The 17,702-nt window shown below is 52.6% G+C and overlaps 3 long non-coding RNA genes across 3 annotated transcripts; all 3 read left to right on the forward strand.

Annotated features, from left to right (window-relative positions):
• The first annotated feature begins 239 nt into the window (after positions 1-239).
• Positions 240-651, forward strand: LOC125327434. The gene is made up of 3 exons (XR_007204249.1): positions 240-273; positions 368-493; positions 638-651. It is a non-coding gene; the product is annotated as an uncharacterized LOC125327434 (long non-coding RNA).
• A 7,993-nt stretch (positions 652-8,644) lies between these two features.
• Positions 8,645-9,056, forward strand: LOC125327435. Its single transcript, XR_007204250.1, has 3 exons — positions 8,645-8,678; positions 8,773-8,898; positions 9,043-9,056. It is a non-coding gene; the product is annotated as an uncharacterized LOC125327435 (long non-coding RNA).
• A 7,993-nt stretch (positions 9,057-17,049) lies between these two features.
• On the forward strand, positions 17,050-17,461 carry LOC125327436. Its single transcript, XR_007204251.1, has 3 exons — positions 17,050-17,083; positions 17,178-17,303; positions 17,448-17,461. It is a non-coding gene; the product is annotated as an uncharacterized LOC125327436 (long non-coding RNA).
• Positions 17,462-17,702: the final 241 nt, after the last annotated feature.

The raw sequence follows: 17,702 nt of genomic DNA on the forward strand, positions 1-17,702 counted from the left end.
AGATGATATTCCGAGATTGACACAAGATGGCTGGAGCTGTTAAGTTCTCGTGCGGCCCTTTGACTTTTGTCATCACTTTCTTGCAGATGCAGACGGATTAGAATCCGTGGCAGAGCGCCCCATACCGGGTGAGGAGGTTCCCACATGAAGGTCGGTCACCGTTTGTGTTTGCAGAGCAAGTGTATATGGTGGCTGTGTTACAGCATTGTTCTTTGTCCTTGTTCTTAGGAGGAGATAAAGCCAGATCTCAGCAGTCAAGGTCAAGTGAACGAGGTAAGAAGTCACTGGTGGTAAGAACCACTTGTTATTCCTTGGGTGCCAAGTTCTGGTACAGCTCTAAGCATCCATTGTCATTTGTGTGTTTCAGGCGGTCCACTTGTAGTACACCAAAACCCCTCACCGACCGGCCGCCGGATGTGTCTCACCGCCCTCGTGAGTACTCTGCAAGTATCGTGGGACTCTGCGACGAAGCCTTTACCTTTTCCATGTGAAGGTACTGTCCGGGTGGCCTTTGGCAACGGCCGAGGAGTTGCGGCAAGTCGGGGAGGGAGGAGGGGATGGAGGGAGGGAGGGAGGAGGAGCGAGGGCCTACTCAAGTTTCAGTCATGCCACATCAGCTCGTCTCCACTCAACCCAGGTATACCCTGTGATGATGGCGTTGGCCTCGGAGCTTGGCTGAAGCGTGCGGCCCGAGGACCCTGGCCTTTTTAGGAGACAGTGAGTAGTGGAATTGTTGGGTTTTGGCCGGTGTGCCACTAAGCTCGTGTACTGATGTTCGGTTTTCTTTATTGTAGCTGACTGAGAGACAACAGCCTGGCAATGGCAGGAGCTTCTGGGACGGCGGGAGGCGGCCTTCTTTTGCTCCCCAGGAAGATTCACATCCCCAGACGTCCGAGAGATAAGTTGAGGGATATGACCCACGGAGGGAATGAAAGCGGCGTGTCGGGTCGGGGCTCTCTGGGAGGGAGTTTTGAGTCAGCTTTGGAGATGGGGATACCCAAGAAGGGGCGCCTTAGCCCGCATAATGGAAAACTCTCACGTTTGATCACAATGCTGAGGTGCGCAGGGCAGAGCAGTCCCAGTGCGTGTTGCGTCGCTTGTCTATTGTGTACGCCGTGTCTTTTGGGTGTCTTGTGTCACAGGTCTTTTGCCTTAGCCCTTCGATGTGCTTGCAGTCGTGCTTTCCGCCGAGAGTTCTCTCTCCTCTTGGCATCCTCTTGTTTGTCATCTCCTGTGTCACGAGTGCCTGCATGGGTTTGGCCCACAGCTGCTCTGCCCTGCTGCATAGCCTGGCCTCTAGGTGTATTAGAACAAGGCCCAAGGCCTTTAAATCTGTAATGTAGGGTGTAGTTTGGCCTCTAGATGATATTCCTAGATTGACACAAGATGGCTGGAGCTGTTAAGTTCTCGTGCAGCCCTTTGACTTTTGTCATCACTTTCTTGCAGATGCAGACGGATTAGAATCCTTGGCAGAGCGCCCCATACCGGGTGAGGGGGTTCCCGCATGAAGGTCAGTCACCGTTTGTGTTTGCAGAGCAAGTGTATATGGTGGCTGTGTTACAGCATTGTTCTTTGTCCTTGTTCTTAGGAGGAGATAAAGCCAGATCTCAGTAGTCAAGGTCAAGTGAACGAGGTAAGAAGTCCCTGGTGGTAAGAACCACTTGTTATTCCTTGGGTGCCAAGTTCTGGTACAGCTCTAAGCATCCATTGTCATCTGTGTGTTTTAGATGGTCCACCTGTAGTACGCCAAAACCCCTCGCCGCCGGCTGACAGACCTGGCTTGCCGCCCTCGTGAGCCCTCCAGAAATATTAAGGGACTCTGCCACGAAGCCTTTAGCTTTTCAATGTGACGGTACCATCCGGGAAGCCTTTGGCAACGGCCGAGGACTTGCAGTGAGTTGCGGAGGGAGGGAGGAGCGAGGGCCCCCTCAAGTTTTGGCGATGCCGCATCACCTTGTCTCCTCTTAACCCAGGTATACCCTGCGACGATGGTGTTGGCCTCGGAGGTTGGCCAAAGTGTGCGGCCCAAGGACCGCGGCCTTCTTAGGAGATGGTGAGGGGCAGAACTGACAGGTTTTGGCTGAGGTGCCACTAAGTTCATGCGCTGATGTTCGTTTGCTTTTGTTTATTGTAGCTGACCAAGAGATAACCAGCCCGATGAAGACATGAGGTTTCCGCCTGGCGAGGTGGCCTTCTTTTGCACCCAAGGCAGACTGATATCCTCAGACATCCAGGAGATAAGTCGAGGCCTGCGACCCACAGAGGGGGTGAAAGCGGGGTGTCGAGTTGGGACTCACCGGGAGGTATTTTTTGAGTCAGATTTGGAGGCGGGGGTACCCAAGAAGGGGCCCCTTAGGCCCCATAAAGCAAAAGTCTTGGTTTTGATCACGGTGCCGAGGTGCGCAGGGCAGAGCGGTCCCGGTACATGTCACTAGTCTATTGTGCGTTCTCTGTCTTTTGTGCATCTTGTGTCGCAGGTCTTTTGCCTTAGCCCTTTGAGATGCTTATCGCAAACGCTGGGCATTATTCTTAGCGTCTCTGTTCTTGGTGTTCCTCAGTGCGGTGCTGATACCATCGATCCTTTGACTCTTGAGCTTGGAACTTCATCAGAATCGCGTCTCTTTAGCAACGTTGAGTCGGGTGTCTTTTCAGGTCTTGTTCTGAGCTGCATCGACAGCTGTGCACCGCAACGATCCATTATAGGGGATGAGGACTTGTAAGAATGCGAAGACAGCTAGAGGATTCCGCCCGTACAATTCTCGGGCATCCGTCTTTGCGGTTCTTGGATTAAGTCTTTCTGTTAGCGTCCTCTTCTGCCAGGGTTCTTGGAGCCTTGTCGGCTCACCGCCGGTCTTGCCTAGGTCATCTCATTCCTCATTCTCTTGGTCCTTGTGCTCATCTAGCCCAGAGTTTTCTCTCCTAGTTGCGTCCCCTTGTTTGTCATCTCCTGTGTCACGGGTGCCTGCTCTGGTTTGTCCCGGAGCTGCTCTGCCCTGCTGCACAGCCTGGTGTATGGATGTAATAGGACAAGGCCCGGGGACTTGAAATTTGTAGTGTAGAGTGTAGTTTGGCCTCTAGATGGCATTCCTAGATTGACACAGGATTGTCGGAGCTGTTAAGTTCTCCTGCAGCACTTTGACTTTTGTCATCACTTTCTTGCAGATGCCGATGGATTAAATCCATGGCAGAGCGCCCCACACCGGCTGAGGGGGTTCCCATGGGAAGGTCAGTCACCGTTTGTGTTTGTAGGGCAAGGGTAAATGGTGGCTGTGTTACAGCCTAGTTCTCTGTCTTCATTTTTAGGAGGTAAAGCCGCATCTCAGCAGTCAAGGTCAAGTGAGTGAGGTAAGCGGTGACCGGCAGAAAGAAAAAGTTGTTATTGCTCGGGTGCCAGGTTCTGGTGCAGCTCTTAACATCCATTGTCATTTGTGTGTTTCAGGCGGTCCACTTGTATTACGCTGTACCCCCTCGCCTACTGGCCGACGTACCGCGCTTGCCGTCCTTGTGAGCCCTCCGCAAGTATCACGGGACTCTGCGATGAAGCCTTGACCTTTTCCATGTGAAGGCAACGGCTGAGGAGGTGCGGTGAGGGAGGGAGGGAGGGAAGAGGAGCCAAGGTCTGTTAAAGTTTCAGCGGTGCCACAGTGCCTTGTCTCCTCTTATCTTAGGTATGCGCCGCGATGACGGCGTTAGTCTTGGAGCATGGCCGAAGCGTGGGGCCCCGAGGAGCCCGGCCCTCTTAGTAGACGGTGAGTAGAGAAATTGTTGGGTTTTGGCCGACATGCCACTACGTTCACCCCTTAATGTTTGGTTCTCTTTATGGTAGCCGACTAAGAGACAATGGCCCAGCGATGGCTGGAACTTCCCAGATGGTGAGGCGGCCTTCTCTCACACCTGATGCAGATTTGCATGCCCGGACATCTGAGAGATAAGTCGAGGGCTATGCCCCACGGAGGGGATGAGAGCGGGGTGCCTGGTCAGGAGTCGCCCAGAGGGATTTTTGAATTAGCTCTTGAGATGGGGCTGTCCAAGAAAGGGCCCCTTAGGCCACATAATGGGAAAGTCTCATTTTTGATCACAATGCTGAGGCGCGTACGGCAGAGCAGTCCAGTGTGTGTTGCCTTACTCGTCTATCGTGTCTTCTGTGTCTTTTGGGCATTTCACATTGCACATCATTTTCCTTAGCCCTTTGAGGTGCCTTTGTGGTCATTCTTCTTGCAGTGAATTTTCTCTCCTTGTTGCTCCCCCTTGTTTGTCATCTCCTGTTGTTGCTGGGGCCTACGTGGGTTTGGCCCGGAGCTGCTCTGCCCTGCTGCATAGTCTGGAGTATAGGTGTGATAGGACAAGGCCTGGGGACTTGAAATTTGTAATGTAGGCTGTAGTTGGACTCTAGATTGTATTGTTAGATTGACACAAGGTGGCTGGAGCTGCTAAGTTATCGTGCAGGACTCTGACTTTTGTCATCACTTTCTTTCAGATGCAGATGGATTAACTCTGTGGCAGAGCACCCCACACCGGGAGAGGGGCTTCCTGCAGGAAGGTGACTCACTGTTTGTTTTGGCAGGGCAAGTGTAAATGGTGGCTATGTTACAGCCTAGTTGTCTGGTTTTATTTTTAGGAGGTAAAGCCAGATAGCAGCAGTCAATGTCAAGTGAGTGAGGTAAGCAGTGACGGGTGGAAAGAAAATGTTGTTATTGCTTGGGTGCCAAGTTCCGGTGCAGCTCTTAACATCCAATGTCAATTTGTGCGTTTTAGGCGGTCCATTTGTATTATGCCAAACCCCCTCACCGACCAGCTGACATACCCGGCTCGCTCTCCTTGTGAGCCATCCCCAAGTATCACTGGACTCTGAGAAGAAGCCGTTACCTTTTCCATTTGAAGGTGCTCTCTGTGTTGCCTTTGGCAATGGCCGAGGAGGTGGGGTGAGTCAGGGAGGGGAGGGAGGGTGTAGCGAGGGTCCATTCAAGTTTCTGCAATGGCACATCACCTTGTCTCCTCTTAACTCAGGTGACCCCTGCGACGGCAGCGTCGGCCTCGAAGCATGGCCAAAGCGTGTGGCCTGAGAACCCCTGCCATCTTAGGAGATGGTGAGTACAGGAACCGTAGGCTTTTGGCCCACGTGCCACTAAGTTCAGGCCTTAAAGTTTGGGTTTTTTTTCTATCGCAGCCGCCCAAGAGACAACAGCCCGATGACGACAGGAGGTTCCCGGCCGGCGAGGAGGCCTTCTTTTGCGCCCGAGGAGGATTCGCAGCCTGGGCTTCAGAGAGGTAAGTCGAGGGCTAAGACCCACAGAGGGGATGAAAGCGGGGTCTTGGGTCGGGACTCGCCAGGAGGGATTTTTGAGTCGGCTTTGGAGACGGGGATACCCAAGAAGGGGCCCCTTAGTCCCCATAAAGGGACAGTCTCACTTTTGTTCACAATGCTAAAATGTGCAGAGCAGAGGAATCATGGTGCATGTCATGTTACTTGTCTATTGTGCGTTCTCCGTCCTTTGGGCATCTTGTGTCATCTGCCTTAGCCCTTCGATGTGCTTGCGGTTGTTCTTCTTGCTGAGAGTTTTCTCTCCTCGTCACGTCCCCTTGTTTATTTGCTGTATCACGGGTGCCTGCATGGGTTTAGCCTGGAGCTGCTCTGCCCTGCTGCATAGCCTGGCCTATAAGTGTAATAGGACAGGGCCCCGGGACATGAAATTTGTAATGTAGGGTGTAGTTTGACCTCTAGATGGCATTCTGTGATTGACACAGGATGGCTGGAGCTGTTAAGTTCTCATGCAGCACTGTGGCTTTCGTCATCACTTTCTTGCAGATGCAGAAGGGTTAAATCCATGGCAGGGCGCCCTATACGGGGTGAGGGGGTTCCTGCAGGGAAGTTAGTCACAGTTTGTCTTTGTATGGCACATGTAAATGGTGGCTGTGTTACAGCAGTGTTCTGTGTCTTTATTTTTAGGAGGTAAAGCCAGATAGTAGCAGTCAAGGTGAAGTGAGCACGGTAAGCGGTGACCGGTGGAAAGAAAAAGTTGTTATTCCTTGGGTGCCAAGTTCTGGTACAGCTCTAAGCATCCATTGTCATTTGTGTGTTTCAGGTGGTCCCCTTGTATTACGCTGAAACCCCTCGCCAACCAGCCGACGGACCCGGTTTGCCGCCCTCGTGAGCCCTCTGGAAGTATTACACTGAAGTCATTATATTTTCCATTCGAAGGTACCACCGGGTAGCCTTTGGCAGCGGCCGAGGAGTTGCGGCAAGTCGGGGAGGGAGGGAGGGAGGAGGAGCGAGGGTCCACTCAGGTTTTAGCAGTGCCGCATCACCTCGTCTCCTCTTAACCCAGGTATACCCTGTGATGACAGCGTCGGCCTCCAAGCTTGGCCAAAGCATGCGACCCGAGGACACTGGCTTTCTTAGGAAATGGTGAGTTGCAGAATTGTTGGGGTTTGGCCAATGTGCGACAAAGTTCCTGTACTGATGTTTGGTTTTCTTTAATGTAGCCATCTAAGAGCAAACAGCCTGGCGAGGGCAGGAGCTTCCAGGATGGTGAGGCGGTCTTCTTTTGCGTTCCAGGTGGATTCACATCCCCAGATGTCTAAGAGATAAGTCAATGGGATGAAAGCGGAGTATCGAGTTGGGGCTCTCTGGGAGGGATTTTTGAGTCAGCTTTGGAGATGGGGATACCCAAGAAGGGGCCCCTTAGAGCCCGCATAATGGGAAAGTCTCACATTTGATCACAATGCTGAGGTGCACAGGGCAGAGCGGTCCCAGTGCATGTTGGGTCACTTGTCTATTGTATATTGTGTCTTTTGGGCATCTTGTGTCACAGGTCTTTTACCTTAGCCCTTCGATGTGCTTGCAGTCATGCTTTCTGCCGAGAGTTCTCTCTCCTCTTGGCATCCTCTTGTTTGTCATCTCCTGTTAGGAGACGGTGAGGGGCAGAATTGACGGGTTTTGGCTGAGGTGCCACTAAGTTCATGCACTGATGTTTTTTGCTTTTGTTTGTTATAGCTGACCAAGAGATAACCAGCCCGGTGAAGGCACAAGCTGCCTGCATGGTGAGGCGGCCTTCTTTTACACCCTAGGCAGATTGACATCCCCTGACATCCAGGAGATAAGTCGAGGCCTGCGACCCACAGAGGTATTAAGGGACTCTGCGACGAAGCCTTTAGCTTTTCCATGTGAAGGTACCATCCGGGAAGCCTTTGGCAACGGCCGAGGACTTGCAGTGAGTTGCGGAGGGAGGGAGGAGCGAGGGCCCCCTCAAGTTTTGGCGATGCCGCATCACCTTGTCTCCTCTTAACCCAGGTATACCCTGCGATGATGGCGATGGCGTTGGCCTCGGAGGTTGGCCAAAGCGTGCGGCCCGACGACTGCGGCCTTCTTAGGAGACGGTGAGTGGCAGAACTGACGGGTTTTGGCGGAGGTGCCACTAAGGTCATGCACTGATGTTTGTTCGGTTTTCTTTGTTTATTGTAGCTGACCAAGAGATAACCAGCCCGATGAAGACATGAGGTTTCCGCTTGGCGAGGTGGCCTTCTTTTGCACCCGAGGCAGACTGATATCCTCAGACATCCAGGAGATAAGTCGAGGCCTGCGACCCACAGAGGGGGTGAAAGCGGGGTGTCGAGTTGGGACTCACCGGGAGGTATTTTTGAGTCAGATTTGGAGGCGGGGATACCCAAGAAGGGGCCCCTTAGGCCCCATAAAGCAAAAGTCTTGGATTTGATCACGGTGCCGAGGTGCGCAGGGCAGAGCGGTCCCGGTACATGTCACTAGTCTATTGTGCGTTCTCTGTCTTTTGTGCATCTTGTGTCGCAGGTCTTTTGCCTTAGCCCTTTGAGATGCTTATCGCAAACGCTGGGCCTTATTCTTAGCGTCTCTGTTCTTGGTGTTCCTCAGTGCGGTGCTGATACCATTGATCCTTTGACTCGTGAGCTTGGAGGTGCATCAGCATCACGTCTCTCTTCAGCGACATTGAGTCGGGTGTCTTTTCAGGTCTTGTTCTGAGCTGCATCGACAGCTGTGCACTGCAACGATCCATTATAGGGGATGAGGACTTGTAAGAATGCGAAGATAGCTAGAGGATTCCGCCCGTCCAATTCTCGGGCATCCGTCTTTGCAGTTCTTGGAATAAGTCCTTCTGTTATCATCCTCTTCTGCCAGGGTTCGTGCAGCCTCCTTGGCTCCCCGTCGGTCTCGCCTAGGTCATCTCATTCCTCATTTGCTCGGTCCTTGTGATCATCTAGCCCAGAGTTTTCTCTCTTTGTTGCATCCCCTTGTTTGTCATCTCCTGTGTCACGGGTGCCTGCGTGGGTTTGGCCCAGAGCTGCTCTGCCCTGTTGCATACCCTGGCATATAGGTGTAATAGAACAAGGCCCAAGGCCTTTAAATCTGTAATGTAGGGTGTAGTCTGGCCTCTAGATGATATTCCGAGATTGACACAAGATGGCTGGAGCTGTTAAGTTCTCGTGCGGCCCTTTGACTTTTGTCATCACTTTCTTGCAGATGCAGACGGATTAGAATCCGTGGCAGAGCGCCCCATACCGGGTGAGGAGGTTCCCACATGAAGGTCGGTCACCGTTTGTGTTTGCAGAGCAAGTGTATATGGTGGCTGTGTTACAGCATTGTTCTTTGTCCTTGTTCTTAGGAGGAGATAAAGCCAGATCTCAGCAGTCAAGGTCAAGTGAACGAGGTAAGAAGTCACTGGTGGTAAGAACCACTTGTTATTCCTTGGGTGCCAAGTTCTGGTACAGCTCTAAGCATCCATTGTCATTTGTGTGTTTCAGGCGGTCCACTTGTAGTACACCAAAACCCCTCACCGACCGGCCGCCGGATGTGTCTCACCGCCCTCGTGAGTACTCTGCAAGTATCGTGGGACTCTGCGACGAAGCCTTTACCTTTTCCATGTGAAGGTACTGTCCGGGTGGCCTTTGGCAACGGCCGAGGAGTTGCGGCAAGTCGGGGAGGGAGGAGGGGATGGAGGGAGGGAGGGAGGAGGAGCGAGGGCCTACTCAAGTTTCAGTCATGCCACATCAGCTCGTCTCCACTCAACCCAGGTATACCCTGTGATGATGGCGTTGGCCTCGGAGCTTGGCTGAAGCGTGCGGCCCGAGGACCCTGGCCTTTTTAGGAGACAGTGAGTAGTGGAATTGTTGGGTTTTGGCCGGTGTGCCACTAAGCTCGTGTACTGATGTTCGGTTTTCTTTATTGTAGCTGACTGAGAGACAACAGCCTGGCAATGGCAGGAGCTTCTGGGACGGCGGGAGGCGGCCTTCTTTTGCTCCCCAGGAAGATTCACATCCCCAGACGTCCGAGAGATAAGTTGAGGGATATGACCCACGGAGGGAATGAAAGCGGCGTGTCGGGTCGGGGCTCTCTGGGAGGGAGTTTTGAGTCAGCTTTGGAGATGGGGATACCCAAGAAGGGGCGCCTTAGCCCGCATAATGGAAAACTCTCACGTTTGATCACAATGCTGAGGTGCGCAGGGCAGAGCAGTCCCAGTGCGTGTTGCGTCGCTTGTCTATTGTGTACGCCGTGTCTTTTGGGTGTCTTGTGTCACAGGTCTTTTGCCTTAGCCCTTCGATGTGCTTGCAGTCGTGCTTTCCGCCGAGAGTTCTCTCTCCTCTTGGCATCCTCTTGTTTGTCATCTCCTGTGTCACGAGTGCCTGCATGGGTTTGGCCCACAGCTGCTCTGCCCTGCTGCATAGCCTGGCCTCTAGGTGTATTAGAACAAGGCCCAAGGCCTTTAAATCTGTAATGTAGGGTGTAGTTTGGCCTCTAGATGATATTCCTAGATTGACACAAGATGGCTGGAGCTGTTAAGTTCTCGTGCAGCCCTTTGACTTTTGTCATCACTTTCTTGCAGATGCAGACGGATTAGAATCCTTGGCAGAGCGCCCCATACCGGGTGAGGGGGTTCCCGCATGAAGGTCAGTCACCGTTTGTGTTTGCAGAGCAAGTGTATATGGTGGCTGTGTTACAGCATTGTTCTTTGTCCTTGTTCTTAGGAGGAGATAAAGCCAGATCTCAGTAGTCAAGGTCAAGTGAACGAGGTAAGAAGTCCCTGGTGGTAAGAACCACTTGTTATTCCTTGGGTGCCAAGTTCTGGTACAGCTCTAAGCATCCATTGTCATCTGTGTGTTTTAGATGGTCCACCTGTAGTACGCCAAAACCCCTCGCCGCCGGCTGACAGACCTGGCTTGCCGCCCTCGTGAGCCCTCCAGAAATATTAAGGGACTCTGCCACGAAGCCTTTAGCTTTTCAATGTGACGGTACCATCCGGGAAGCCTTTGGCAACGGCCGAGGACTTGCAGTGAGTTGCGGAGGGAGGGAGGAGCGAGGGCCCCCTCAAGTTTTGGCGATGCCGCATCACCTTGTCTCCTCTTAACCCAGGTATACCCTGCGACGATGGTGTTGGCCTCGGAGGTTGGCCAAAGTGTGCGGCCCAAGGACCGCGGCCTTCTTAGGAGATGGTGAGGGGCAGAACTGACAGGTTTTGGCTGAGGTGCCACTAAGTTCATGCGCTGATGTTCGTTTGCTTTTGTTTATTGTAGCTGACCAAGAGATAACCAGCCCGATGAAGACATGAGGTTTCCGCCTGGCGAGGTGGCCTTCTTTTGCACCCAAGGCAGACTGATATCCTCAGACATCCAGGAGATAAGTCGAGGCCTGCGACCCACAGAGGGGGTGAAAGCGGGGTGTCGAGTTGGGACTCACCGGGAGGTATTTTTTGAGTCAGATTTGGAGGCGGGGGTACCCAAGAAGGGGCCCCTTAGGCCCCATAAAGCAAAAGTCTTGGTTTTGATCACGGTGCCGAGGTGCGCAGGGCAGAGCGGTCCCGGTACATGTCACTAGTCTATTGTGCGTTCTCTGTCTTTTGTGCATCTTGTGTCGCAGGTCTTTTGCCTTAGCCCTTTGAGATGCTTATCGCAAACGCTGGGCATTATTCTTAGCGTCTCTGTTCTTGGTGTTCCTCAGTGCGGTGCTGATACCATCGATCCTTTGACTCTTGAGCTTGGAACTTCATCAGAATCGCGTCTCTTTAGCAACGTTGAGTCGGGTGTCTTTTCAGGTCTTGTTCTGAGCTGCATCGACAGCTGTGCACCGCAACGATCCATTATAGGGGATGAGGACTTGTAAGAATGCGAAGACAGCTAGAGGATTCCGCCCGTACAATTCTCGGGCATCCGTCTTTGCGGTTCTTGGATTAAGTCTTTCTGTTAGCGTCCTCTTCTGCCAGGGTTCTTGGAGCCTTGTCGGCTCACCGCCGGTCTTGCCTAGGTCATCTCATTCCTCATTCTCTTGGTCCTTGTGCTCATCTAGCCCAGAGTTTTCTCTCCTAGTTGCGTCCCCTTGTTTGTCATCTCCTGTGTCACGGGTGCCTGCTCTGGTTTGTCCCGGAGCTGCTCTGCCCTGCTGCACAGCCTGGTGTATGGATGTAATAGGACAAGGCCCGGGGACTTGAAATTTGTAGTGTAGAGTGTAGTTTGGCCTCTAGATGGCATTCCTAGATTGACACAGGATTGTCGGAGCTGTTAAGTTCTCCTGCAGCACTTTGACTTTTGTCATCACTTTCTTGCAGATGCCGATGGATTAAATCCATGGCAGAGCGCCCCACACCGGCTGAGGGGGTTCCCATGGGAAGGTCAGTCACCGTTTGTGTTTGTAGGGCAAGGGTAAATGGTGGCTGTGTTACAGCCTAGTTCTCTGTCTTCATTTTTAGGAGGTAAAGCCGCATCTCAGCAGTCAAGGTCAAGTGAGTGAGGTAAGCGGTGACCGGCAGAAAGAAAAAGTTGTTATTGCTCGGGTGCCAGGTTCTGGTGCAGCTCTTAACATCCATTGTCATTTGTGTGTTTCAGGCGGTCCACTTGTATTACGCTGTACCCCCTCGCCTACTGGCCGACGTACCGCGCTTGCCGTCCTTGTGAGCCCTCCGCAAGTATCACGGGACTCTGCGATGAAGCCTTGACCTTTTCCATGTGAAGGCAACGGCTGAGGAGGTGCGGTGAGTGAGGGAGGGAGGGAAGAGGAGCCAAGGTCTGTTAAAGTTTCAGCGGTGCCACAGTGCCTTGTCTCCTCTTATCTTAGGTATGCGCCGCGATGACGGCGTTAGTCTTGGAGCATGGCCGAAGCGTGGGGCCCCGAGGAGCCCGGCCCTCTTAGTAGACGGTGAGTAGAGAAATTGTTGGGTTTTGGCCGACATGCCACTACGTTCACCCCTTAATGTTTGGTTCTCTTTATGGTAGCCGACTAAGAGACAATGGCCCAGCGATGGCTGGAACTTCCCAGATGGTGAGGCGGCCTTCTCTCACACCTGATGCAGATTTGCATGCCCGGACATCTGAGAGATAAGTCGAGGGCTATGCCCCACGGAGGGGATGAGAGCGGGGTGCCTGGTCAGGAGTCGCCCAGAGGGATTTTTGAATTAGCTCTTGAGATGGGGCTGTCCAAGAAAGGGCCCCTTAGGCCACATAATGGGAAAGTCTCATTTTTGATCACAATGCTGAGGCGCGTACGGCAGAGCAGTCCAGTGTGTGTTGCCTTACTCGTCTATCGTGTCTTCTGTGTCTTTTGGGCATTTCACATTGCACATCATTTTCCTTAGCCCTTTGAGGTGCCTTTGTGGTCATTCTTCTTGCAGTGAATTTTCTCTCCTTGTTGCTCCCCCTTGTTTGTCATCTCCTGTTGTTGCTGGGGCCTACGTGGGTTTGGCCCGGAGCTGCTCTGCCCTGCTGCATAGTCTGGAGTATAGGTGTGATAGGACAAGGCCTGGGGACTTGAAATTTGTAATGTAGGCTGTAGTTGGACTCTAGATTGTATTGTTAGATTGACACAAGGTGGCTGGAGCTGCTAAGTTATCGTGCAGGACTCTGACTTTTGTCATCACTTTCTTTCAGATGCAGATGGATTAACTCTGTGGCAGAGCACCCCACACCGGGAGAGGGGCTTCCTGCAGGAAGGTGACTCACTGTTTGTTTTGGCAGGGCAAGTGTAAATGGTGGCTATGTTACAGCCTAGTTGTCTGGTTTTATTTTTAGGAGGTAAAGCCAGATAGCAGCAGTCAATGTCAAGTGAGTGAGGTAAGCAGTGACGGGTGGAAAGAAAATGTTGTTATTGCTTGGGTGCCAAGTTCCGGTGCAGCTCTTAACATCCAATGTCAATTTGTGCGTTTTAGGCGGTCCATTTGTATTATGCCAAACCCCCTCACCGACCAGCTGACATACCCGGCTCGCTCTCCTTGTGAGCCATCCCCAAGTATCACTGGACTCTGAGAAGAAGCCGTTACCTTTTCCATTTGAAGGTGCTCTCTGTGTTGCCTTTGGCAATGGCCGAGGAGGTGGGGTGAGTCAGGGAGGGGAGGGAGGGTGTAGCGAGGGTCCATTCAAGTTTCTGCAATGGCACATCACCTTGTCTCCTCTTAACTCAGGTGACCCCTGCGACGGCAGCGTCGGCCTCGAAGCATGGCCAAAGCGTGTGGCCTGAGAACCCCTGCCATCTTAGGAGATGGTGAGTACAGGAACCGTAGGCTTTTGGCCCACGTGCCACTAAGTTCAGGCCTTAAAGTTTGGGTTTTTTTTCTATCGCAGCCGCCCAAGAGACAACAGCCCGATGACGACAGGAGGTTCCCGGCCGGCGAGGAGGCCTTCTTTTGCGCCCGAGGAGGATTCGCAGCCTGGGCTTCAGAGAGGTAAGTCGAGGGCTAAGACCCACAGAGGGGATGAAAGCGGGGTCTTGGGTCGGGACTCGCCAGGAGGGATTTTTGAGTCGGCTTTGGAGACGGGGATACCCAAGAAGGGGCCCCTTAGTCCCCATAAAGGGACAGTCTCACTTTTGTTCACAATGCTAAAATGTGCAGAGCAGAGGAATCATGGTGCATGTCATGTTACTTGTCTATTGTGCGTTCTCCGTCCTTTGGGCATCTTGTGTCATCTGCCTTAGCCCTTCGATGTGCTTGCGGTTGTTCTTCTTGCTGAGAGTTTTCTCTCCTCGTCACGTCCCCTTGTTTATTTGCTGTATCACGGGTGCCTGCATGGGTTTAGCCTGGAGCTGCTCTGCCCTGCTGCATAGCCTGGCCTATAAGTGTAATAGGACAGGGCCCCGGGACATGAAATTTGTAATGTAGGGTGTAGTTTGACCTCTAGATGGCATTCTGTGATTGACACAGGATGGCTGGAGCTGTTAAGTTCTCATGCAGCACTGTGGCTTTCGTCATCACTTTCTTGCAGATGCAGAAGGGTTAAATCCATGGCAGGGCGCCCTATACGGGGTGAGGGGGTTCCTGCAGGGAAGTTAGTCACAGTTTGTCTTTGTATGGCACATGTAAATGGTGGCTGTGTTACAGCAGTGTTCTGTGTCTTTATTTTTAGGAGGTAAAGCCAGATAGTAGCAGTCAAGGTGAAGTGAGCACGGTAAGCGGTGACCGGTGGAAAGAAAAAGTTGTTATTCCTTGGGTGCCAAGTTCTGGTACAGCTCTAAGCATCCATTGTCATTTGTGTGTTTCAGGTGGTCCCCTTGTATTACGCTGAAACCCCTCGCCAACCAGCCGACGGACCCGGTTTGCCGCCCTCGTGAGCCCTCTGGAAGTATTACACTGAAGTCATTATATTTTCCATTCGAAGGTACCACCGGGTAGCCTTTGGCAGCGGCCGAGGAGTTGCGGCAAGTCGGGGAGGGAGGGAGGGAGGAGGAGCGAGGGTCCACTCAGGTTTTAGCAGTGCCGCATCACCTCGTCTCCTCTTAACCCAGGTATACCCTGTGATGACAGCGTCGGCCTCCAAGCTTGGCCAAAGCATGCGACCCGAGGACACTGGCTTTCTTAGGAAATGGTGAGTTGCAGAATTGTTGGGGTTTGGCCAATGTGCGACAAAGTTCCTGTACTGATGTTTGGTTTTCTTTAATGTAGCCATCTAAGAGCAAACAGCCTGGCGAGGGCAGGAGCTTCCAGGATGGTGAGGCGGTCTTCTTTTGCGTTCCAGGTGGATTCACATCCCCAGATGTCTAAGAGATAAGTCAATGGGATGAAAGCGGAGTATCGAGTTGGGGCTCTCTGGGAGGGATTTTTGAGTCAGCTTTGGAGATGGGGATACCCAAGAAGGGGCCCCTTAGAGCCCGCATAATGGGAAAGTCTCACATTTGATCACAATGCTGAGGTGCACAGGGCAGAGCGGTCCCAGTGCATGTTGGGTCACTTGTCTATTGTATATTGTGTCTTTTGGGCATCTTGTGTCACAGGTCTTTTACCTTAGCCCTTCGATGTGCTTGCAGTCATGCTTTCTGCCGAGAGTTCTCTCTCCTCTTGGCATCCTCTTGTTTGTCATCTCCTGTTAGGAGACGGTGAGGGGCAGAATTGACGGGTTTTGGCTGAGGTGCCACTAAGTTCATGCACTGATGTTTTTTGCTTTTGTTTGTTATAGCTGACCAAGAGATAACCAGCCCGGTGAAGGCACAAGCTGCCTGCATGGTGAGGCGGCCTTCTTTTACACCCTAGGCAGATTGACATCCCCTGACATCCAGGAGATAAGTCGAGGCCTGCGACCCACAGAGGTATTAAGGGACTCTGCGACGAAGCCTTTAGCTTTTCCATGTGAAGGTACCATCCGGGAAGCCTTTGGCAACGGCCGAGGACTTGCAGTGAGTTGCGGAGGGAGGGAGGAGCGAGGGCCCCCTCAAGTTTTGGCGATGCCGCATCACCTTGTCTCCTCTTAACCCAGGTATACCCTGCGATGATGGCGATGGCGTTGGCCTCGGAGGTTGGCCAAAGCGTGCGGCCCGACGACTGCGGCCTTCTTAGGAGACGGTGAGTGGCAGAACTGACGGGTTTTGGCGGAGGTGCCACTAAGGTCATGCACTGATGTTTGTTCGGTTTTCTTTGTTTATTGTAGCTGACCAAGAGATAACCAGCCCGATGAAGACATGAGGTTTCCGCTTGGCGAGGTGGCCTTCTTTTGCACCCGAGGCAGACTGATATCCTCAGACATCCAGGAGATAAGTCGAGGCCTGCGACCCACAGAGGGGGTGAAAGCGGGGTGTCGAGTTGGGACTCACCGGGAGGTATTTTTGAGTCAGATTTGGAGGCGGGGATACCCAAGAAGGGGCCCCTTAGGCCCCATAAAGCAAAAGTCTTGGATTTGATCACGGTGCCGAGGTGCGCAGGGCAGAGCGGTCCCGGTACATGTCACTAGTCTATTGTGCGTTCTCTGTCTTTTGTGCATCTTGTGTCGCAGGTCTTTTGCCTTAGCCCTTTGAGATGCTTATCGCAAACGCTGGGCCTTATTCTTAGCGTCTCTGTTCTTGGTGTTCCTCAGTGCGGTGCTGATACCATTGATCCTTTGACTCGTGAGCTTGGAGGTGCATCAGCATCACGTCTCTCTTCAGCGACATTGAGTCGGGTGTCTTTTCAGGTCTTGTTCTGAGCTGCATCGACAGCTGTGCACTGCAACGATCCATTATAGGGGATGAGGACTTGTAAGAATGCGAAGATAGCTAGAGGATTCCGCCCGTCCAATTCTCGGGCATCCGTCTTTGCAGTTCTTGGAATAAGTCCTTCTGTTATCATCCTCTTCTGCCAGGGTTCGTGCAGCCTCCTTGGCTCCCCGTCGGTCTCGCCTAGGTCATCTCATTCCTCATTTGCTCGGTCCTTGTGATCATCTAGCCCAGAGTTTTCTCTCTTTGTTGCATCCCCTTGTTTGTCATCTCCTGTGTCACGGGTGCCTGCGTGGGTTTGGCCCAGAGCTGCTCTGCCCTGTTGCATACCCTGGCATATAGGTGTAATAGAACAAGGCCCAAGGCCTTTAAATCTGTAATGTAGGGTGTAGTCTGGCCTCTAGATGATATTCCGAGATTGACACAAGATGGCTGGAGCTGTTAAGTTCTCGTGCGGCCCTTTGACTTTTGTCATCACTTTCTTGCAGATGCAGACGGATTAGAATCCGTGGCAGAGCGCCCCATACCGGGTGAGGAGGTTCCCACATGAAGGTCGGTCACCGTTTGTGTTTGCAGAGCAAGTGTATATGGTGGCTGTGTTACAGCATTGTTCTTTGTCCTTGTTCTTAGGAGGAGATAAAGCCAGATCTCAGCAGTCAAGGTCAAGTGAACGAGGTAAGAAGTCACTGGTGGTAAGAACCACTTGTTATTCCTTGGGTGCCAAGTTCTGGTACAGCTCTAAGCATCCATTGTCATTTGTGTGTTTCAGGCGGTCCACTTGTAGTACACCAAAACCCCTCACCGACCGGCCGCCGGATGTGTCTCACCGCCCTCGTGAGTACTCTGCAAGTATCGTGGGACTCTGCGACGAAGCCTTTACCTTTTCCATGTGAAGGTACTGTCCGGGTGGCCTTTGGCAACGGCCGAGGAGTTGCGGCAAGTCGGGGAGGGAGGAGGGGATGGAGGGAGGGAGGGAGGAGGAGCGAGGGCCTACTCAAGTTTCAGTCATGCCACATCAGCTCGTCTCCACTCAACCCAGGTATACCCTGTGATGATGGCGTTGGCCTCGGAGCTTGGCTGAAGCGTGCGGCCCGAGGACCCTGGCCTTTTTAGGAGACAGTGAGTAGTGGAATTGTTGGGTTTTGGCCGGTGTGCCACTAAGCTCGTGTACTGATGTTCGGTTTTCTTTATTGTAGCTGACTGAGAGACAACAGCCTGGCAATGGCAGGAGCTTCTGGGACGGCGGGAGGCGGCCTTCTTTTGCTCCCCAGGAAGATTCACATCCCCAGACGTC

Source organism: Corvus hawaiiensis, chromosome 6 (assembly GCF_020740725.1).
Source record: "Corvus hawaiiensis isolate bCorHaw1 chromosome 6, bCorHaw1.pri.cur, whole genome shotgun sequence".
Classification (NCBI taxonomy): domain Eukaryota; kingdom Metazoa; phylum Chordata; class Aves; order Passeriformes; family Corvidae; genus Corvus; species Corvus hawaiiensis.